At 42.8% G+C, this 16,078-nt stretch overlaps 1 protein-coding gene across 5 annotated transcripts in view; it reads left to right on the top strand.

Moving 5' to 3' along the window:
- The window catches only part of HIVEP2 (HIVEP zinc finger 2), a 151,084-nt gene that overhangs the window by 83,360 nt on the left and 51,646 nt on the right, over positions 1–16,078 (top strand). For 3 of the 5 annotated variants that reach the window (XM_054162666.1, XM_054162665.1, XM_054162668.1), the window contains one exon: positions 9,747–9,844. The exons of 1 other annotated variant lie outside the window; for it this stretch is intronic. The gene's annotated coding sequence lies outside the window, so the exon portion shown is untranslated. Of the gene's footprint in view, positions 1–9,746; positions 9,845–13,274; positions 13,431–16,078 lie in introns of those variants that run through there. One more of the 5 variants, XM_009901369.2, reaches the window with a different exon arrangement.

Raw genomic sequence — 16,078 nt, 5'->3', positions numbered from 1 at the left:
TTGAGATTTTGCAAAAGAAAACTCTTGCTCTCTTTTAAATAGGAAAGCAAGTTGAACTATGCCTCAATGTGTTTTTTACTAGCAGAATTACAGCTGCAGTTTAGACATTACATTTCTGCTTTCCATCTGTTGTCTCACTTATTTTTGCTGTCTGTCTCCTTGCTTTCAATTGCCTCTTCTGTGTCTCAGTTTATCCAATTTTCAGGGCTGGCCAGCCATTTCAGCATTATCACTGTCCTAATGGCTGTAAGGACAGCAGAGAAGCTCTTCACTAAATGATTTTTTTTTCCCACAATGCCTTCGTGCTTTGTTTGGTCGTTTTTTTGTTTGTGCTTGGTGTTCCGTGTTATGTCATCTGGGAAGAGAAGAGATGTTTGCCTAATGTGTATTTTGCTGGAGTTGTTTAATTTCTGCAAACATTTATATTCTACAGCTCTCGGTGCCTTTAGGGCAGGGACAGATTGTAATCTCAGAGAACAAATTGGAGAGCTGACCCCACACCGTCTGTCTCCAGCAGCCTGAAGGAGCTGGAGAACAGGTAGAGCCTGGCCCTCAGCACTTCCTTTCTCAGCCTTGGGAGGAAGCAGCCTCGAGCAGCTGAGCATAATTTAGGGTAGCCCCACAGCATTTGTAATTGATTCTTGATCTCTGAGACGAAATGCAAAGGCTCCCTCAGGTAGGCGAGCTGTGTGACCTGCGGCTGAGTATAAATTCCCTGGGACCTGTTACTGCCTTGCTGTTTGCAACAGGCTTTTCTTTTCTCACTTGTCTACAGTCAAGGAGTGCTCCTGGGGATCCATGCTTGCCTGCAAGTTGTCTCTGTTAAATTAATATTGTTTGCAAGGACTAAAGGAATTTTAAAGGGAAAGAAAAGGTTTCAGATTACTTTAGAGGCTGCCCAGTTACTTCAGTGCATTCAAGGAAAGTGCCACATTCCTTATCAAAACAGCATCTTCATTCTCCCTATTCTTTCCTCATTTCCATGGGAAGGAAAGAAATGGAGGAATTGAAATGCCTATGATTTTCCACTCTTCTTCCAGTGGATAAGAAAGCTCCCAGCTGACTCCATGAAAAGGCTCAGAAATTCTGGCAGTACAGCATTCCCTATGGTAGCTTCTTGCATTATCTTTTCTGTGTTACCTCTTTCCCCTTCTGTGGTTCCCTGCAATCCATGTGTAGAATGTTATGTATGTCTGTGCCCACTCCAAGCATATGTCCCATGGCTTTTTAAAATACTTGGTTTTGCTTAACCAGTCTATAGATGAGTTAAAAAACAAGTACTTTCCATGCTTAAGTGACAGTTTGATTAACAGCTGAATTCTACCTTCTTCATGATGCGCTCTAAAGGAAACCAAGGGAAGTTTTGTGCACAGTCCTCAGTATGTGAAAACTCCTTGTTCAGAAAGATGTGTGCTATCTATTCACTTCTGTCTTGAGGCTTTACAGATTAGAGATGGAATGAAGTATACTTGAATGACTTGTTTATCTGTAACTGAGGTTGCATATTTTGTCTGCCGGAGCTTTCCCACTGAATTCAGAGAGAGCAGACTCAGACTGAAATGACAGAGAGGTGATGCAGGTATAAATGGCAGGATATGGCAGTTAAAACTTACTGTCTTTGTATTGTAAAATGAAGTTTTGCTTTCTTATTATTGCCAGTTTCAAATTATGGTTGTGAACTGTGGTCAGGTCGATATGGTTTCATGGGAAAAGTATAGCAAAATATTTTTGCTTTATCTGTAGGAAGAATACATAGTTTAAAGCTCTCCTATAGCTGTGTCTGGCCTAACTGCTTGCTGTTGCTCTGCCGTATTTTTCAGACTGTTTTATTCTTGTGTTGGACACCAAAATCATTAGAAAACATTCACTGGCAGCATTTAATAGAATATATTTAGAACATGAAGTAAAGAAACTAGACATTTGTGATGCACCACTGATCTGTTAGTAATTTGTTTAACTCCAGTCCTCCACAAAGGAAAGAAAATAAAAGTTATTAAAAGTGATCTAAAAAAAAAACAAACCAACTTCATACTTATGACCATTTGTTTGTTTGTTTGTTTGTTTCTTTAAAATACCAGATTGTTTTTCTGAGAGTCAATGGTGTTGCAGCAGGTGAAAAACTACTAACAAAACTAAGGAGAAGCTCAATCTGGCTGTTGAGCCAAAAGTGTGATTCAGGAGCTGAAAATATCTCTGCACTTCATGCATCAAACTCAAACACTGTGCTTTGGCAACACCCCCTGGATTAGAAGCAGAGTTTGAGGTCATTCCTCCTCCAGCCTGCCATGTATGGATAGGGCCCACGCTTGCAAGAAATTACTGGCTGACTTAGCACACACCAAAAGCAGAGTGACATCAGTGCTGAGGGATCTTGCCTCACTGAGGAAGACCAAAGGCTGCACTGCTGCCTTTCGCCTGTCTATCTGTAGACCTGGAGGACCACTGTGGAAGTACTGGGAAGGAGGACATTTTAAATAGTCCCCTTCTAGAGGCAACTTCCTTACAAGAATTCAGCATCCAGCAGAATTGTGAATAAAGAGTGGTCAGAGGTATTTTAGTGGCCCATTCAAATTTTTGATACAAATTATCAGCTGCCAGTGATGGTGCTGCCTACCTGAAATGACAGCAGGATATCTTGTGCTGTACGAGCTGTCTTTGCAACCAGGAGCACAGTGTCTCAGTTTATCTGGTATAAATCCAGAGTGCCTTGAATGAAGTCTGTGCTTTGACTGAACACCAGTCTTACTGAGGTCTTAGTTTTATTTTATAGAGAACATTGGCTTAAACTTTGCAGGTAACAAGAACCAAAACTCTTGTAAGCAGACCCTAAGTAATTGGATTATTTTCCTGGCTCACAAACTTCTGTTGTTGTCAAGCATCACACTACCCTTCTGGAGTCCTGCACATCTGACTGGTAGTCAGAAAGTTATCTTTCATCTCCCACTGAAGTTGTCTAGCACTGGCTGCCATGACTCTACCACAGACTTGAACTTGTGATGGTCTTTCCATGGAGACAGAGATAATTTTGACATCTTAAGTGATTGTCATGGGCAGATAGGACACTCACCACACTGCAGCCTGTGTCCTTGGTGGCAGTGAGTGGTTCTGCCTCAATTTCTTCATTGTGTGCCTGGCTGTATTGTTTTTCCTTATGCAAGGATGTCATTCAGAGATGGAAGGAAAGCCAAGGCATTTGGTGTAGGAAGTTCCTTGTGCTGATTTTGCTGAAGCCTGTTTGGATTGCATAGAGCATGAGCTGGAATCCTATCTTGGGCTCAGCTCAGACTTGGTGTTTTCACCTTCTCTGCCCACTCTCAGAGGATCACCAGATGTACTCCCATCTTGCTGCCAGCTGCCTGCACAAACAGCCCTCTCCTCTTGGCAACAGCAGGTTAGGCAAATGGGTTGAGCAATGTGTGTATATGGACACTGTGTCAATTGTCAGCGTGACCATTGTCTAAAATCATCAGGCCTGGTTAGCAAGGGCACTGATCTCAGCTGGCAGTGTCTAAACTGTTATTTGCAGTGAGGTTATGGACCTATACTTAGGGGAATGTGCTCTTGCTAATTTAGCTCCTGGCTGAAATGGAAAAAAAGTAACCCAAAATCATAGTTCCAGTGGTGGCAGCAAAATAAGATCCTGAGCTGACTGGGCTCTGGGGATAGACGATATAATGTAGGGAGGATCCAAGGAAGAAATTATTGTGCTTGGTTTTAATAAAGGAATCACCTGTCTGTAAAGTAAACAAATGAAGTTTATAGGTGATGGTCCAAAAGTCATTTGGCATGATACATCTTTTAGGCAAATTTTGCTCTGATTGTTAACTTTCTGCAGAGTCTGAGAGACAATAAAACCATCTTGTCTAACACACATCTGTGTTACTAAATACGGTTATTTTTATTTATACCATATGTATATGTATGCACATCTGCATATACACACACACATATATTTATGCATATGCACACATATATGTACACATGAGGACAGACTGTATGCACACATGAGGACAGACTGAAGGAGTTGGGGCTGTTCAGTCTGGAGAAGAGAAGGCTCAGAGGTGACCTAATTGTGGCCTTCCAGAATCTGAAGGGGGCCTACAAGAAGGCTGGGGAGGGACTTCTCAGGATATCAGGTAGTGATAGGACTAGGGGGAATGGAATGAAGCTGGAGGTGGGGAGACTCAGGCTGGATGTGAGGAGGAAGTTCTTCACCATGAGAGTGGTGAAGCCCTGGAATGGGTTGTCCAGGGAGGTGGTTGAGGCCCCGTCCCTGGAGGTGTTTAAGACCAGGCTGGATGAGGCTCTGGCCAGCCTGATCTAGTGTGGGGTGTCCCTGCCCATGGCAGGGGGGTTGGAACAAGATGATCCTTGTGGTCCCTTCCAACCCTGACTGATACTGATACTATGATATACACTCATGCATGTACAAATTTCAACAAATTAAAATTTTACAAAGATTTCTTGGTGCTCTTTGCATCCAGATCTGCAACATGGTTTTAGCAACCAGGATACCAAAATGAAGAGAAGCTGCCAATAAATGAAATTTAAATGGGCTTCATACTCCTTGTTAGAAAATTCTGAGAACCAAAAAAAAAAGCATAGAAAGAAATTTTGCTTCAGATGTCTTTCTGGTTTAGTAATGAAGACACAGATGTTTACAGCATAGAGACATTTGATCTAAACAATAAATAATACCCTTTTAACACTCAAGGCAGTTCAGGATTTGATACATTAATTTAATCAAGCTGCTTGTAAGAAAACATATTTCTTCAGTATTGAGAGCTGCCAGAGTGACCTGGAATTAAGAGGGCAAAGGCAGAGGCACTGTAAGTATTTTAATTCATCTATTCACAGATGATTTGTGTGAACACATTAAGAACACCAGTAAAGTAATGGGAATAATTTTCTTCCTTCCCCCCCACCCCCAAATTCAATTGCATACAGCGTGATTGCATTTGATCAGGACATGAACATCATTTCTTAGATGATTGTGTTCTGCCATTGATCATACAAAGTCAATTTAATGTATGGCATTACTTTTACCTTCCTCAAGCAGGAAGACATTTTTCGTTCTAGCCTTAGCTGATGTAACTGTCGAGTTGTGTGTATAATAAATTGTGCTTTGTTTAGAGAGTGATAGCTGTACAATATTGCCCATTCAGAGAACAAGTACTGAGATTGAGATTGATGCCTGGAGCTTAATGCATCATAGCTGCAATCAAACAAATTTTAGACTTCTTGCTTCTCCCATTACAGACTGTAATTCACAGAGTTCTTCAAAATTCCTGTGTTTGGAAAGGGGAAAGGGGGAGAAGAGAGCATTAGAAAATCCATGCAGACTGGGTTCACAATCTCTGCATACTACAGTATAGAAGCTTGAATGATCAATTGGTTGTATTTAGTAAGACAAAATCTATAAAGGGGGATTTGAACTTACTGAGAAGTGAGAGAGTTGTGCATAGCTACTCTGAGTTACCAGCCATGAATTCAAGCTCTTGAGTGGTATGCTGCAGAAGTGTGCACCTTTTACTACCTATGTTGCAAGGTTCTTTGGTACGAATTATGCTGTGCAATCCTGGAACCTCACAGCTATTTCGACGGCTCCAGGCATTCTCACAGTCCTGGTCAAACTGAGGCTTAAGGTAAATTCCCAAACATGTAAGGTACAGTATGTGCTGGAACACTATCTGCTGAGAGCCAGTTAAGGAGTAACACGGGTATGGCTTTATTTGCCCTTTGTACCCTCGAGGCAATTTCACCCATTTACCGTGCTATTTCAGAGCATTTGAATAATTAGTAGTAAAATAAATACTATTCAGTTGCTTTCCTTAAACTTTATTTTGTGATTAAAATACATAGGAGATTTCTGATTTTTATTTTTTTTCATTCACCCAGCAATGTGCACAGGAATCTTCCTATCACCCTCCTGTCCCAAACTGACCTTACAGTGTTGGTGTAACAGATAGATAAAAAGTAATAACAAACAAAGTCCTTCTTGTTGACCCATGAAGTGATTTAGTCTTTATTGGTCAGAGGATGCCAATGCCTGCTGCTACATCTTTGCTTCACCGCTGAAGGTGTAGTTTTACAGTTGCAAAATGATTATGGGCGTTCCCAGTGGAGAAGCTAGCAGTCTTTCAAAAGCAGATGGTGTAAGAGACAGCATCAGAGCACTTCTGCCTGTTTGTTTCCAGGTCCTGTGTAAAAAGCTAATCCCTGAGCGTCCAAGAGACAAAGTTCAAACTGAAAAAAAAGTCTTTGAAGTAGCAAGACTCCCATTTCCTTTCTCATGTGCTTGTTTAATTTTAGCCTCTATGGTTGGTAAACTGCAGCAGATTAATAGAGTCATGACCAGATATGACCAACTACTTGCAAGTGCTCAGCAGTGGTGTTGCATTGCTGTCTGTCTTTGGTGGAAAGTCGTTGAAGGCACACTCGTGCTGTTGCTGCTGAAGAACCAAGGACTGCACAAATTATTACTAATGTGGCGATAAACACAAATTAAAAGTTCCTGGTTTTAGTATCACAACAATGCCTCTGGGAGCTTTAAATAGGCAGTAAAATCCTGTTTGATGACACATGCATTATCAGATGTTGTTAGAGACTCTGCAGGTTGACTGTTCCCTCATACCACGTTCTGTTTGCTGGTGCTAGTGCTGCTATAAGATGGTAGGGTAGCAAGGATATACAGCAGTACTGCCTAGACAGAATCTTACTGTCCTTAACCAGATCTTGCTCTGGATATTTTTTCTAGTTGTAAGAAATGATTAAGCTTCTTAAACACTAAGAAACTGATCCAGCCTTTACTGAAATCAGGGGAAGTCTTTCACACTTGGATCAGAAGCTGAAATATTCTTTGAGGAACACTGCTGAAGACAATGAGGTTACCACAGTGAGAGGGAAGCACTGGTTCCCATCAGTTAAGAGCTAAAAAAGAAATTAGGGAAAATGAAATCTAGTGTTCTTCATGGATTTCATTTCAGTTTAAATACTATCTGTGAGCTGGAGCAGCAGCAGTGTGGTTTTGTTCCATAAATAATATCTTTCACTTATGGCTTCATTCTCTTTTCATGAAAGTTGCCTCTGCTCCTGCCTGGGGTGCTAAAGAGATTTAGTGTAAATGAGAATGAAGACCCTTGTCTTTGGGTTGCAGATTAGATAAACCAGTTCTCAGTGCATGTTAATTAAAAATTACTCTGTGCAAATGTAGCCAGTGTCACTAAAACCAGTCAGGCCTGTGAGAGCCCAAGGTGACCTGCTTGGGAGCTGGAAGGTATCCATGCTACATCAGGGAGAGGATGCTACAAACTCTAGGTCTTGCTGAAGGATGGGAGAATAAGAAGCTATGAATTCTTTATTGCTTTGCTTTGCTTTGTTTTTGACTGGAACTTTACTCAGGCCAGTTGTAAAACTAGCAAGTGAAATACTGGACCTGCTAAAACCAGACTTTGTCTTTGAGCCCAGCCGTGCCAAGGTTTCACCGACAGATTAAAACCATGTTGGGTCATGTCTGTTCAAAGGTTCAGAAGTGTTTTCTGGCTCCACATCCAGATTATTTCCTAGAAAGCTGTATATTGATGTGATAAAGCATCAGGGGCTGGAGCCACAGCATATGTTATTTTATATACTCAGATGTCTGCATATACTACTGTTGACATTGTGGTCAGTAACACATTATCATTTGCTGTTTGTTTTTGTTGCTGATAGCAAACATTACAGGGGGGGGTAAAAAAGTAAGCATATGCCTTTGATTGCTAACTGTTTCCAGGCCTGCTTTACCCTTCAGCTTTTAGCACCCCATTTCCACCGGCTCACATCTGCATTCTGCTAGCAGTGGAAGTGTTGTGCATTACCCACCCTACAGTGGACAGGCTTGGCTGTGTGTATGGGGCACTGTGGGCAGCTGTTGCACTTGCTGGAAGCAGAGGGAAGTTTATTGTTGGCTTCAGTGCCAGTACAGTCAGGCCACAGGCACTGATCTGTAACTCTAGTGTGCCATGTTTGAGATTTTCCTGTCCACATCCTCTAGCATGCTCTTCTGCAAGGACATTTGTAAACCTTTGTGGGGCAGATACCCTCTCCTGCTGCAGTGACCCAACTGCCCCAAGATGATGGCCAGCCAGGGCTCAGGATCATGGCCAGGGCAAAGAGCAGGAGAAGGGACAGCACAAGCTGCAGTTCTTACTGGGACCGTGTGCTTCCCTGAGGTGCTGCACATCCACTGTGGGATGCCCACACTCGTCACCCATCCCTATCACATCACCTGGGGTGGCATCTCACGTGTGGGTATTCAAGGACCTAGGAAAGCCTGAAAGAAAGTGCTCTGGGCAAAATGCTTGGTGGCCTGTGTGTCTCACACCCATCTTCAACAAAGTCAGAATATCCAGGCCCATTGGAGTATGTGGTCACTAGAAAACTATTGAAGTTTTGTTGTCTAAGGTGGGATTTCAGTTAGTTCTATTATGTGCAAATTAGATATGAGTCTCCAGTTTCTGGTGCATTGTTTCTATGCCGTGATTAATGGTAGCCTTCATGTATTCAATAACCCCCTCCCTGCAGGTGTAAATAGGGCAGCCTGCAGCTATCACATCTAACACATTAATGAACACATCTTGTGGTGCTCTGTACGTTGGATGCAGACATACATGCACTCCTGCATACACACCTACAGCAGGTCTTTTGGATACAGACAGTGCCTTTTTGTGGTCATGCTCAGAGTAGCATCACATGTAAGACGGACATGTAAGGTTTATTGAGTGATTTTCACAGTGTCCACTAATACATTGTTTTCTCAAACAGACCAGCATCATATGGAAAGGGAATTTTTAGAGTGATATGGCAGTGCTAGATGAGAAAGAAGCAGAATGAAAGACAATTGAACTGCTCTACTTTAATTATAATAGAAAAAAATAGAGAAAATATTTGCAATTAATTGAAATATACATACTTTTAAATTCTGATTTGAGCATGGTCTTTTAAAAATTAGGCAACAAACCCGGAACTGCAAGCCCTAAAGGTAAACAGACTACAAAGGCAGTTCTGCATTCTGTATGTTTACACAGCTTGTTATCTACATCATGTTTGAAATTGCATCACTGTATACATCTTCTGGTCTTCTATTGTTTTCAACCTGGAATATGTTAGTTGATGAGTATTCTAGCCCACAGGAAGGTGGAAACCGCAGGACAAATACTGACTGCTGGTGCCACATTGCTTTTGGAGAAAAACATGTGACTAGCAAGAAGAATGGTGAATGACACCTAAAGTTCTTACATGTAGAATAGAATAGAATAGAATAAACCAGGTTGGAAGAGACCTTCGAGATCATCATGTCCAACCTATCATCCAACTCTACCCAATCAACTAAACCATGCAACCAAGCATCCTGTCAAGCCTTGCCCTGAACACCCCCAGCGACGGTGACCCCACCACCTCCTCAGGCAGCCCATTCCAATGGGCAATCACTCTCTCTGTGTAAAACTTCCTCCTAACCTCCAGCCTAAACCTCCCCTGATGCAGCCTGACACTGTGCGCTCTTGTTCTGGTACTGGTTGCCTGGGAGAAGAGACCAACCTCCGCCTCACTACAACCCCCCTTCAGGTAGTTGTAGAGAGCAATAAGGTCACCCCTGAGCCTCCTCCTTGATGTGACCAATGCCGTAAAGTCAGATAGGTTATAAAATCAAACGGCAAGCTGAATCAACCACAATCCTTAAGAATCTTTCATATTTGTTTTCCAAATAGGTGGAGGAGAGAGTCGACAGCCATATTTGCTGGAGCAGTGAACCAAATTGCCTTGACTGGAACCATTACTCGCTTGCACCTTTGTCAGCAACAGCCAGGTAGGAGAGCAAAGAAAGGATGGATTTGAGTGAACTAAGACATTTGGCCCGAATGAATAGTTTTTCATTCTCAGAAGGTTTCCTGTGGAAGTCACTCACATTTAAATACTGATTACATGGCCTTTTGTTACAACTGAAGTCAGCTCTCACTGAAATCGGAAGCATTTCAACTTTTGGGGACGGTTATGCCTTTGTTCATTTGGAAGTGCTGTCTTGGCTTTGTTCAGGCATGTAGTTTGCCACTTTCCCTTTTCTATGCAGTTCTTGTATCAAGTATTCAGGGAGCATGCTTTTTGAGCCAAAGAAGTAGAAAAAAAATGGTGAGTTTGGTATCTGAAACATTGGATTTTTTGTTTACTTTAAAATTGTCCCAAAGTATAAATTGGTGATTTCTGCTTGACTGTCTTGCCATTTCAAGTGCAACATTGACAATCCTGTTCAAGGTCTATTTTCTCCTCTGGGTCTTGAACACTTGAGCACATAGAAACTGCAGTTATGAAAGTGGTGATACTGTAGTATAATGACACCCAAACTAGCATAAAGTTAGTGGATCCTCAACAGATGTCTTACAATGGCATCAGATAGTGCAGAAGCCAGTTTATCTTGTCAAGGAATGGTGCCTTTTCAGCTACTCATTGCAGCTCCATGTTTATTTGGGTTGGTAATCACAGGCTGAGAAGGTTTCACATTGACTATCTCAAAAACTGTGCCTGTGTGCAGTATAGACAGTTAGTTTTGTTGCTGTAGGAGACCTGAGGCACTGAGAAGCTCCTCTAATCTCCACATGAGCACATCATTGATGCTCAGAGGATTGTTAGCCTTCAGAATTTAATGACACTGACTTTAAATAGTAAGAAGAAAAAGCTTGATCCTACTCATTGACCTTTTTTTCATTTTAATTATCATGTAATATTTATCTGCATCCATGGGATCTAGGTGAGTTCCTTCCATAAGGAAAAAAAACTAGAGATTCTCATGTGATATGACCACAGGAGAAGGTGCTCAAAGCACACTTACACCATATTTTGAGATAAAACCTCCAGGTTTTATCCATGCAAGTTTATTTGACCTGTGTTTTGTTCTGTATATGAAGGAATGAACATAAAGGATTAAATTGAGATGGACTATCCCTTGAACCTTTATTCAGACCTAGAACTGATTCTAGATACTCTGCCGTCCAGGGTGGTGCTATATCTGTTCTCATGGATCTCTATCCCTGCAATGGAAATCGTGTGTATGTGCATTGCACTCTTTCCTTTCTGCAGTTTGAGAGCTAACCAAGGTGTTTCCATGCAGCCTGGGATTAGAGCTGGGTGGATAAGAGGGATGCAAACTGACATCTGTCAGCAGGGGTGTTACCAACAAACATGTTGGCAAAAAAGAAGGCGGCATCCCCACCAGAGGTCCTGTGGAATTTATGTTGAAAGTTGAGTGGGAAAATAAACTGTCCTCATGCACTCCTGAGCTCCATTGCTGGTTTGGGAAGCATTAACAGTGTGTGAAATTTATAAGCAGGAGCAGTGGAATACTCCTGCATTATAGAAGCCTACTCATGTCCTGACTCACCAGGCAGGATATAAGAGGAAAACTGAGAACTTTGGTACACAAGAGCATGGTTGCCATACTCTGAAATGAGGGTTCAGCATAAATTTTTCAGGTTTCATTAACATGTAACTTAATGGCACTTCTGTGCATTGGGCCCTTGTTGCCTGAGAACTCTCACTGGCAATGTGTCAGCTGAATAATGACATGCTTTACTTTTTTTTGTTTGCAACAATTGAATTTCAGAATAGATGCTCTCAATTAATGTAGTTCAGACCAATGTTACTGCAACTATGATAGTATGTACTACTGCCATGTGTGCTAAGGCTATTAAGGCAAGCACTTGATGCTGGTACGGTAGTAAATATGTTGTGCAAGCTAATAAAAGGCTCCCGTTAAGAAACAGAACCCTGTTACTGCCTACTTTACTGGTGAAAGCTTGCAATCTGATTTTGCCACTAGATACTAGGGTGATAGGAAGGCAGATTTTCTGTGAAGACCAGAGCATGCAATGCTGCCAAACCAGCAGTCCCATGGATCCTGCAGGGAATGATTCTTACAGCAGAGTGAGATTGCACAAGCTGTGGAGGACTTAGCTGCTTTATTTTGGCTAAGAATCCTTAGAAGACACTGGTCCCGATTCTCTACCGCCTGAAACATTTTGCTATTTATACCTGGGTAAAGCAAATGCCTAGCGAGCGTAAAATGCCACCACCCTAGTGCTAAACGAGCTGTTATCCACTTTGACCAAATATAAATGACTATGCAAAGGGTGAAGCAAGTTCAAGGTCTTTCTTTTTGTTAGTACGTTGCCTCTAGATCTTGCTGCTCATTGCTGATGCTGCGAACAGGAAGAGGCTGTGCGTTAGAGGCGGTTTGAGCTCAAGATGTGCAAGCTCAGGGGGATGCCGGAGCTCGCATTTCTTGTCCTGCCACTAGCTAGGAGAAAACATCTTTCTTCTGCCACGTCCAGGAGGCGGCTGGGCTAGGTGGCGGGATTCATCGTTTTCTCTGGCAGCCTGGGGTGGGAATAAAGAGGCTCGAAAACACCCAGGGGAAGCAGAACCGGGCCCCCGAGGCTCTGCGTCCCCCCGCGCCCCGGCTGCTGCCCTCGCGCGCCAGCGGGGCTGCCTGGGGCGCGCCGCGGGGACGCGCCTGGGGGCGGCACTGGGCGGGGGCCGCGGGCCGGTGCCGAGGGAAGCGCGGGAGGAGAGAGCCTGCGGCGGCCGCAGCTGCCGGCTGCCAGCCTTTGAGTCCCCCCGGGAAGCTCCGGCACCCTTCTGCTGGCGAGGGGCTGCGCTTGCGGGGCGGTGTTTGTCTAATGTTGATTTCCCAGCTGCTCTCGAAATGTAAACCCCAGGGCTTGCCCAGCGCAGCCTAACAGCTTGGCTGCGTTTCTCCCCGCACACGGGATGCGCAGAGGGCCGTGTGATGGCCAGCAGCGCCTTGACATGCCATGTGTTGGAAGGACACGGTCCCCGAAGTCCTCTGGCACTGCCAGCTACTGCTTTCAAACTAGCGCAGAGACAGATAAGGGTACCATGAAGGAGGAATGCGGCATTGCCTGTTACAAAATTGAATCCTTGAAAAGCCTGAATACTTTTGGCAGCATTGCATACCTAGTAAATAAACCCTATCTATATTCATGTGTATTTTAAGCAGAATATAGTGTACTGCAATTTCTGCTATCTAAGCAAGTGCCTTGGTAGAGCAATTTAAAAAAGGGTTTTTTTTTCTTTTCTTTTTTTCCTTCCCTCCCCCCCCCCCCTTTTTTTTTTTTTCCCCCAGCCATCAATGCATCAATTAAATAGCAGTGCTGGTTGATGTTGGGCATTCTGGGGCAGGATCTGCCAGCTGTTTGTATACTTGCTGAAGGCAATGAAGACACTCAGGAGTTGACCTAGCACAGGGTGAGGTCATCAGTGGCAGAGGGGACTGTGTGCTGCAATGCATGCTGCTGTGGAAGGACCGGTTTTAAAAGCAAGTCATGAAAATCGTTCTGAATTACAGGCAGCAGGAAGGATTCTTTCTCTATAACATCTAGGTACATCTCCATTTATGTGGCTGTACCATTTCTACAAGTAACCTGCCTTTTGTTAGGGGTGCCACGTGACAGCAGTCAACACTGAACCACAGCTGCCAGGATTAGTTTTACGTAACTTCCGATACAGGTATATACTTATTTGCATCTGTATTTCCCTCTGCCTAAAAATGTTCTAAGGTTACAGATTCAAGGTTTACAGCCTCACTGAAGACATAGGGTAAACAATTGCAGTTTTGAATCTGCCAGTAACATACATGCAGAATTAGTGTAACATGACATGCTGTAGTAATGCTAAATTCATGAACAATACAGTCTTACAGTCTTATATCAGACTTTAAAAGCAATCCTGTGAACCTTGCTTTTTTTTTTTTTTGCTGTGTCCCAAAAATCTGAAGAATTTACATTTTTGAATGATTACATAATCCCCAGTGCCCCATGCAAATCCCTGTGTGGGGAGACTCTTGCTAACTGATGCTTTGCTGAAAGTTCCAAGACGGCAAAGTTTCAGCCAGCTGGGAATCTCAGATCGGCGCTAGCAGTTATCTCCAGATGGCTGCACTCTTATTTTGTACCAAACCTTCTAGCATCTCAGCGTTTGCATGTTTGGAATGATGATGTATACTGTTCCACTTGTTTTTGCCAGAAAATGTACAGGGCTTTGTAATATAAGTTTTGACACATGGTATAGCTCAAAGCAGAGGTGAGAGAGAGAGTGTGGGGAGAGAAAAAGGGAAAGGAAAAGAGTAGGATAGGAGGGGAAAGGAGTTAGAAAATGCAGCAGGAGGAGTTTATGTCAGTGTAATGAATTCAGTCTGACTGGCAAATAGAATCTGAATGCAAGTTGTGAATTTCATTGAATTTGATCCAAGAAAGACACAGCTGAGCAATCTGCAGGAAGCAATCTTTTCCTAGAAGTATGCAGCTCCAAACTGTACAAATTCTTCCACTGGTTGTAAAATGTCTGTGCACCACTGAACCTGTGTAATCGGGTACTTTTGAAGAGAAAATAACGTTTTGAGGCAGTCAACTAAAGAATAGCAAAACTCATCCCTGAATGTAAGTTTTGGAAGAAGAAGACCTGTACAATCCGAAAATGGCCAATGAAGTCCTAGTGATAAGGACAGTTAATCATTTCTGGTGCAGCTGTTTCCTGACATTTCTGCAAAATGTTGTGGAAAAATTAATGAAGGTTCATTCAGTAATGGTTTCAAGCTTGGCTAGTGGAAAATATGACAGTATTTCCATCATCAATTAAGAACAAGTAAGGCTGCTTTTTGCCTTTTTTATATTTTTTTCCATAGGGGAAGTGGTATGCAGTTTATACTGCACAGGAAACTGTAGACTTGAAAGCAGCTGTGTGATAGTAACAGGTATGCAGAGAATATGGAGAAGAGCCTGGGCCCTCTTCCCTTATCACATGTGCTTCAGCGTAGTAGAACTATCTCGGTTGTGTGCTGGAAAAGACAGCTTACACTATCTGGCATGTGAGGGTATTCCTGTGAGTGTCCAACTCTGAAAATAAATGCACTTCTTGTCACTTCAGTAACAAAGCTTGTATCAATAAGTTTTTCATTATGATTGTATTTTATTGTTGTGATGTCCCAAAAGAGTAAGTCCTTTAGGTGGAGGGGCACAGGATTTTAAAAACTGATCTCTGAAATGCCTGCCTCGTGCAGTTCTGTCTTGACATACATGGTTTTCACAGCCATACCACATGTCTCAGTGAGATCATGTGGTTATTGCACTCCTGGGGTGCAAAGCAGCAGTAGCCCTGCTGTAACTGGCTAGCTGCTTTGCGATTATGGGTGAAGGGGAACGTGTTGGCCTTGTGCGCAGCGTGAACATGAGCTGTGCATGTATGAAGTCAGTAGCATACATGTGTATGTAGTGCTGCAAATAGCCAAGAAAGCATGCAGTTCAGAAACATGAGCGTGGCCAGGGACTGTGTTCTTGTCACAGGTCAGCATAGCTGAAGGTCACTGTAGCAGCTGAGCAGTGGCCTTTGTCCACTCCTTCACCTCATAGCCTGCAACTCCTGGCAGATGGCCAGCTTCCAATGGCTTCCTCAACAGCCCCATGAGGCTCACACCACAGCTTTGCTGTGCTTGAGTTCCTCCAGCTCATCTCAATTTAGAGGATGCTGAACCCACACTGCTGTTGGCTAGGCTATATGGGACAGAAGGTAGTTGGGAAAGAGGCAGCATCTACTCTAGAGAGTAAATTGTTAAGGCCAGTCCTGTGCAGTTGGTAGAATTAACTTGTTTTACTTATAGGTGTCTACATTTTACTTTGTTTTAAAAATGCTTTAGTCTGAAAATACAGGGTTGGTACACAAATACTGTAAATCACTGCAAATGCTTGGGTGAATGATTTAGGTGCTCAGTACCTTTCTGAACTGTAAGGGCTTGTACTAGCCTGCTTACGCTAAGAGTTTTTTTATTCCTTAAGCTTTCTGAGATACTTTGAGCCTTGCCATAAATATGATTTCTTGACTGTTTACACAGTATGATGATTCATGCTAAAGTGGTTGATAGAAGATGCTTTATAACAAATGTTTTATGCTTTTCTAATACCATTCTGTAAAGGAGATGCTTACTCAGTGTTCTTGCAAATTTAGAAGACCCTTAGCAAGCTCACTAAAAATATTT

Source organism: Dryobates pubescens, chromosome 6 (assembly GCF_014839835.1).
Source record: "Dryobates pubescens isolate bDryPub1 chromosome 6, bDryPub1.pri, whole genome shotgun sequence".
Lineage (NCBI taxonomy): Eukaryota > Metazoa > Chordata > Aves > Piciformes > Picidae > Dryobates > Dryobates pubescens.
The sequence above is the reverse complement of the archived record's forward strand: the minus strand, read 5'-3'. Positions and strand labels throughout refer to the sequence as shown.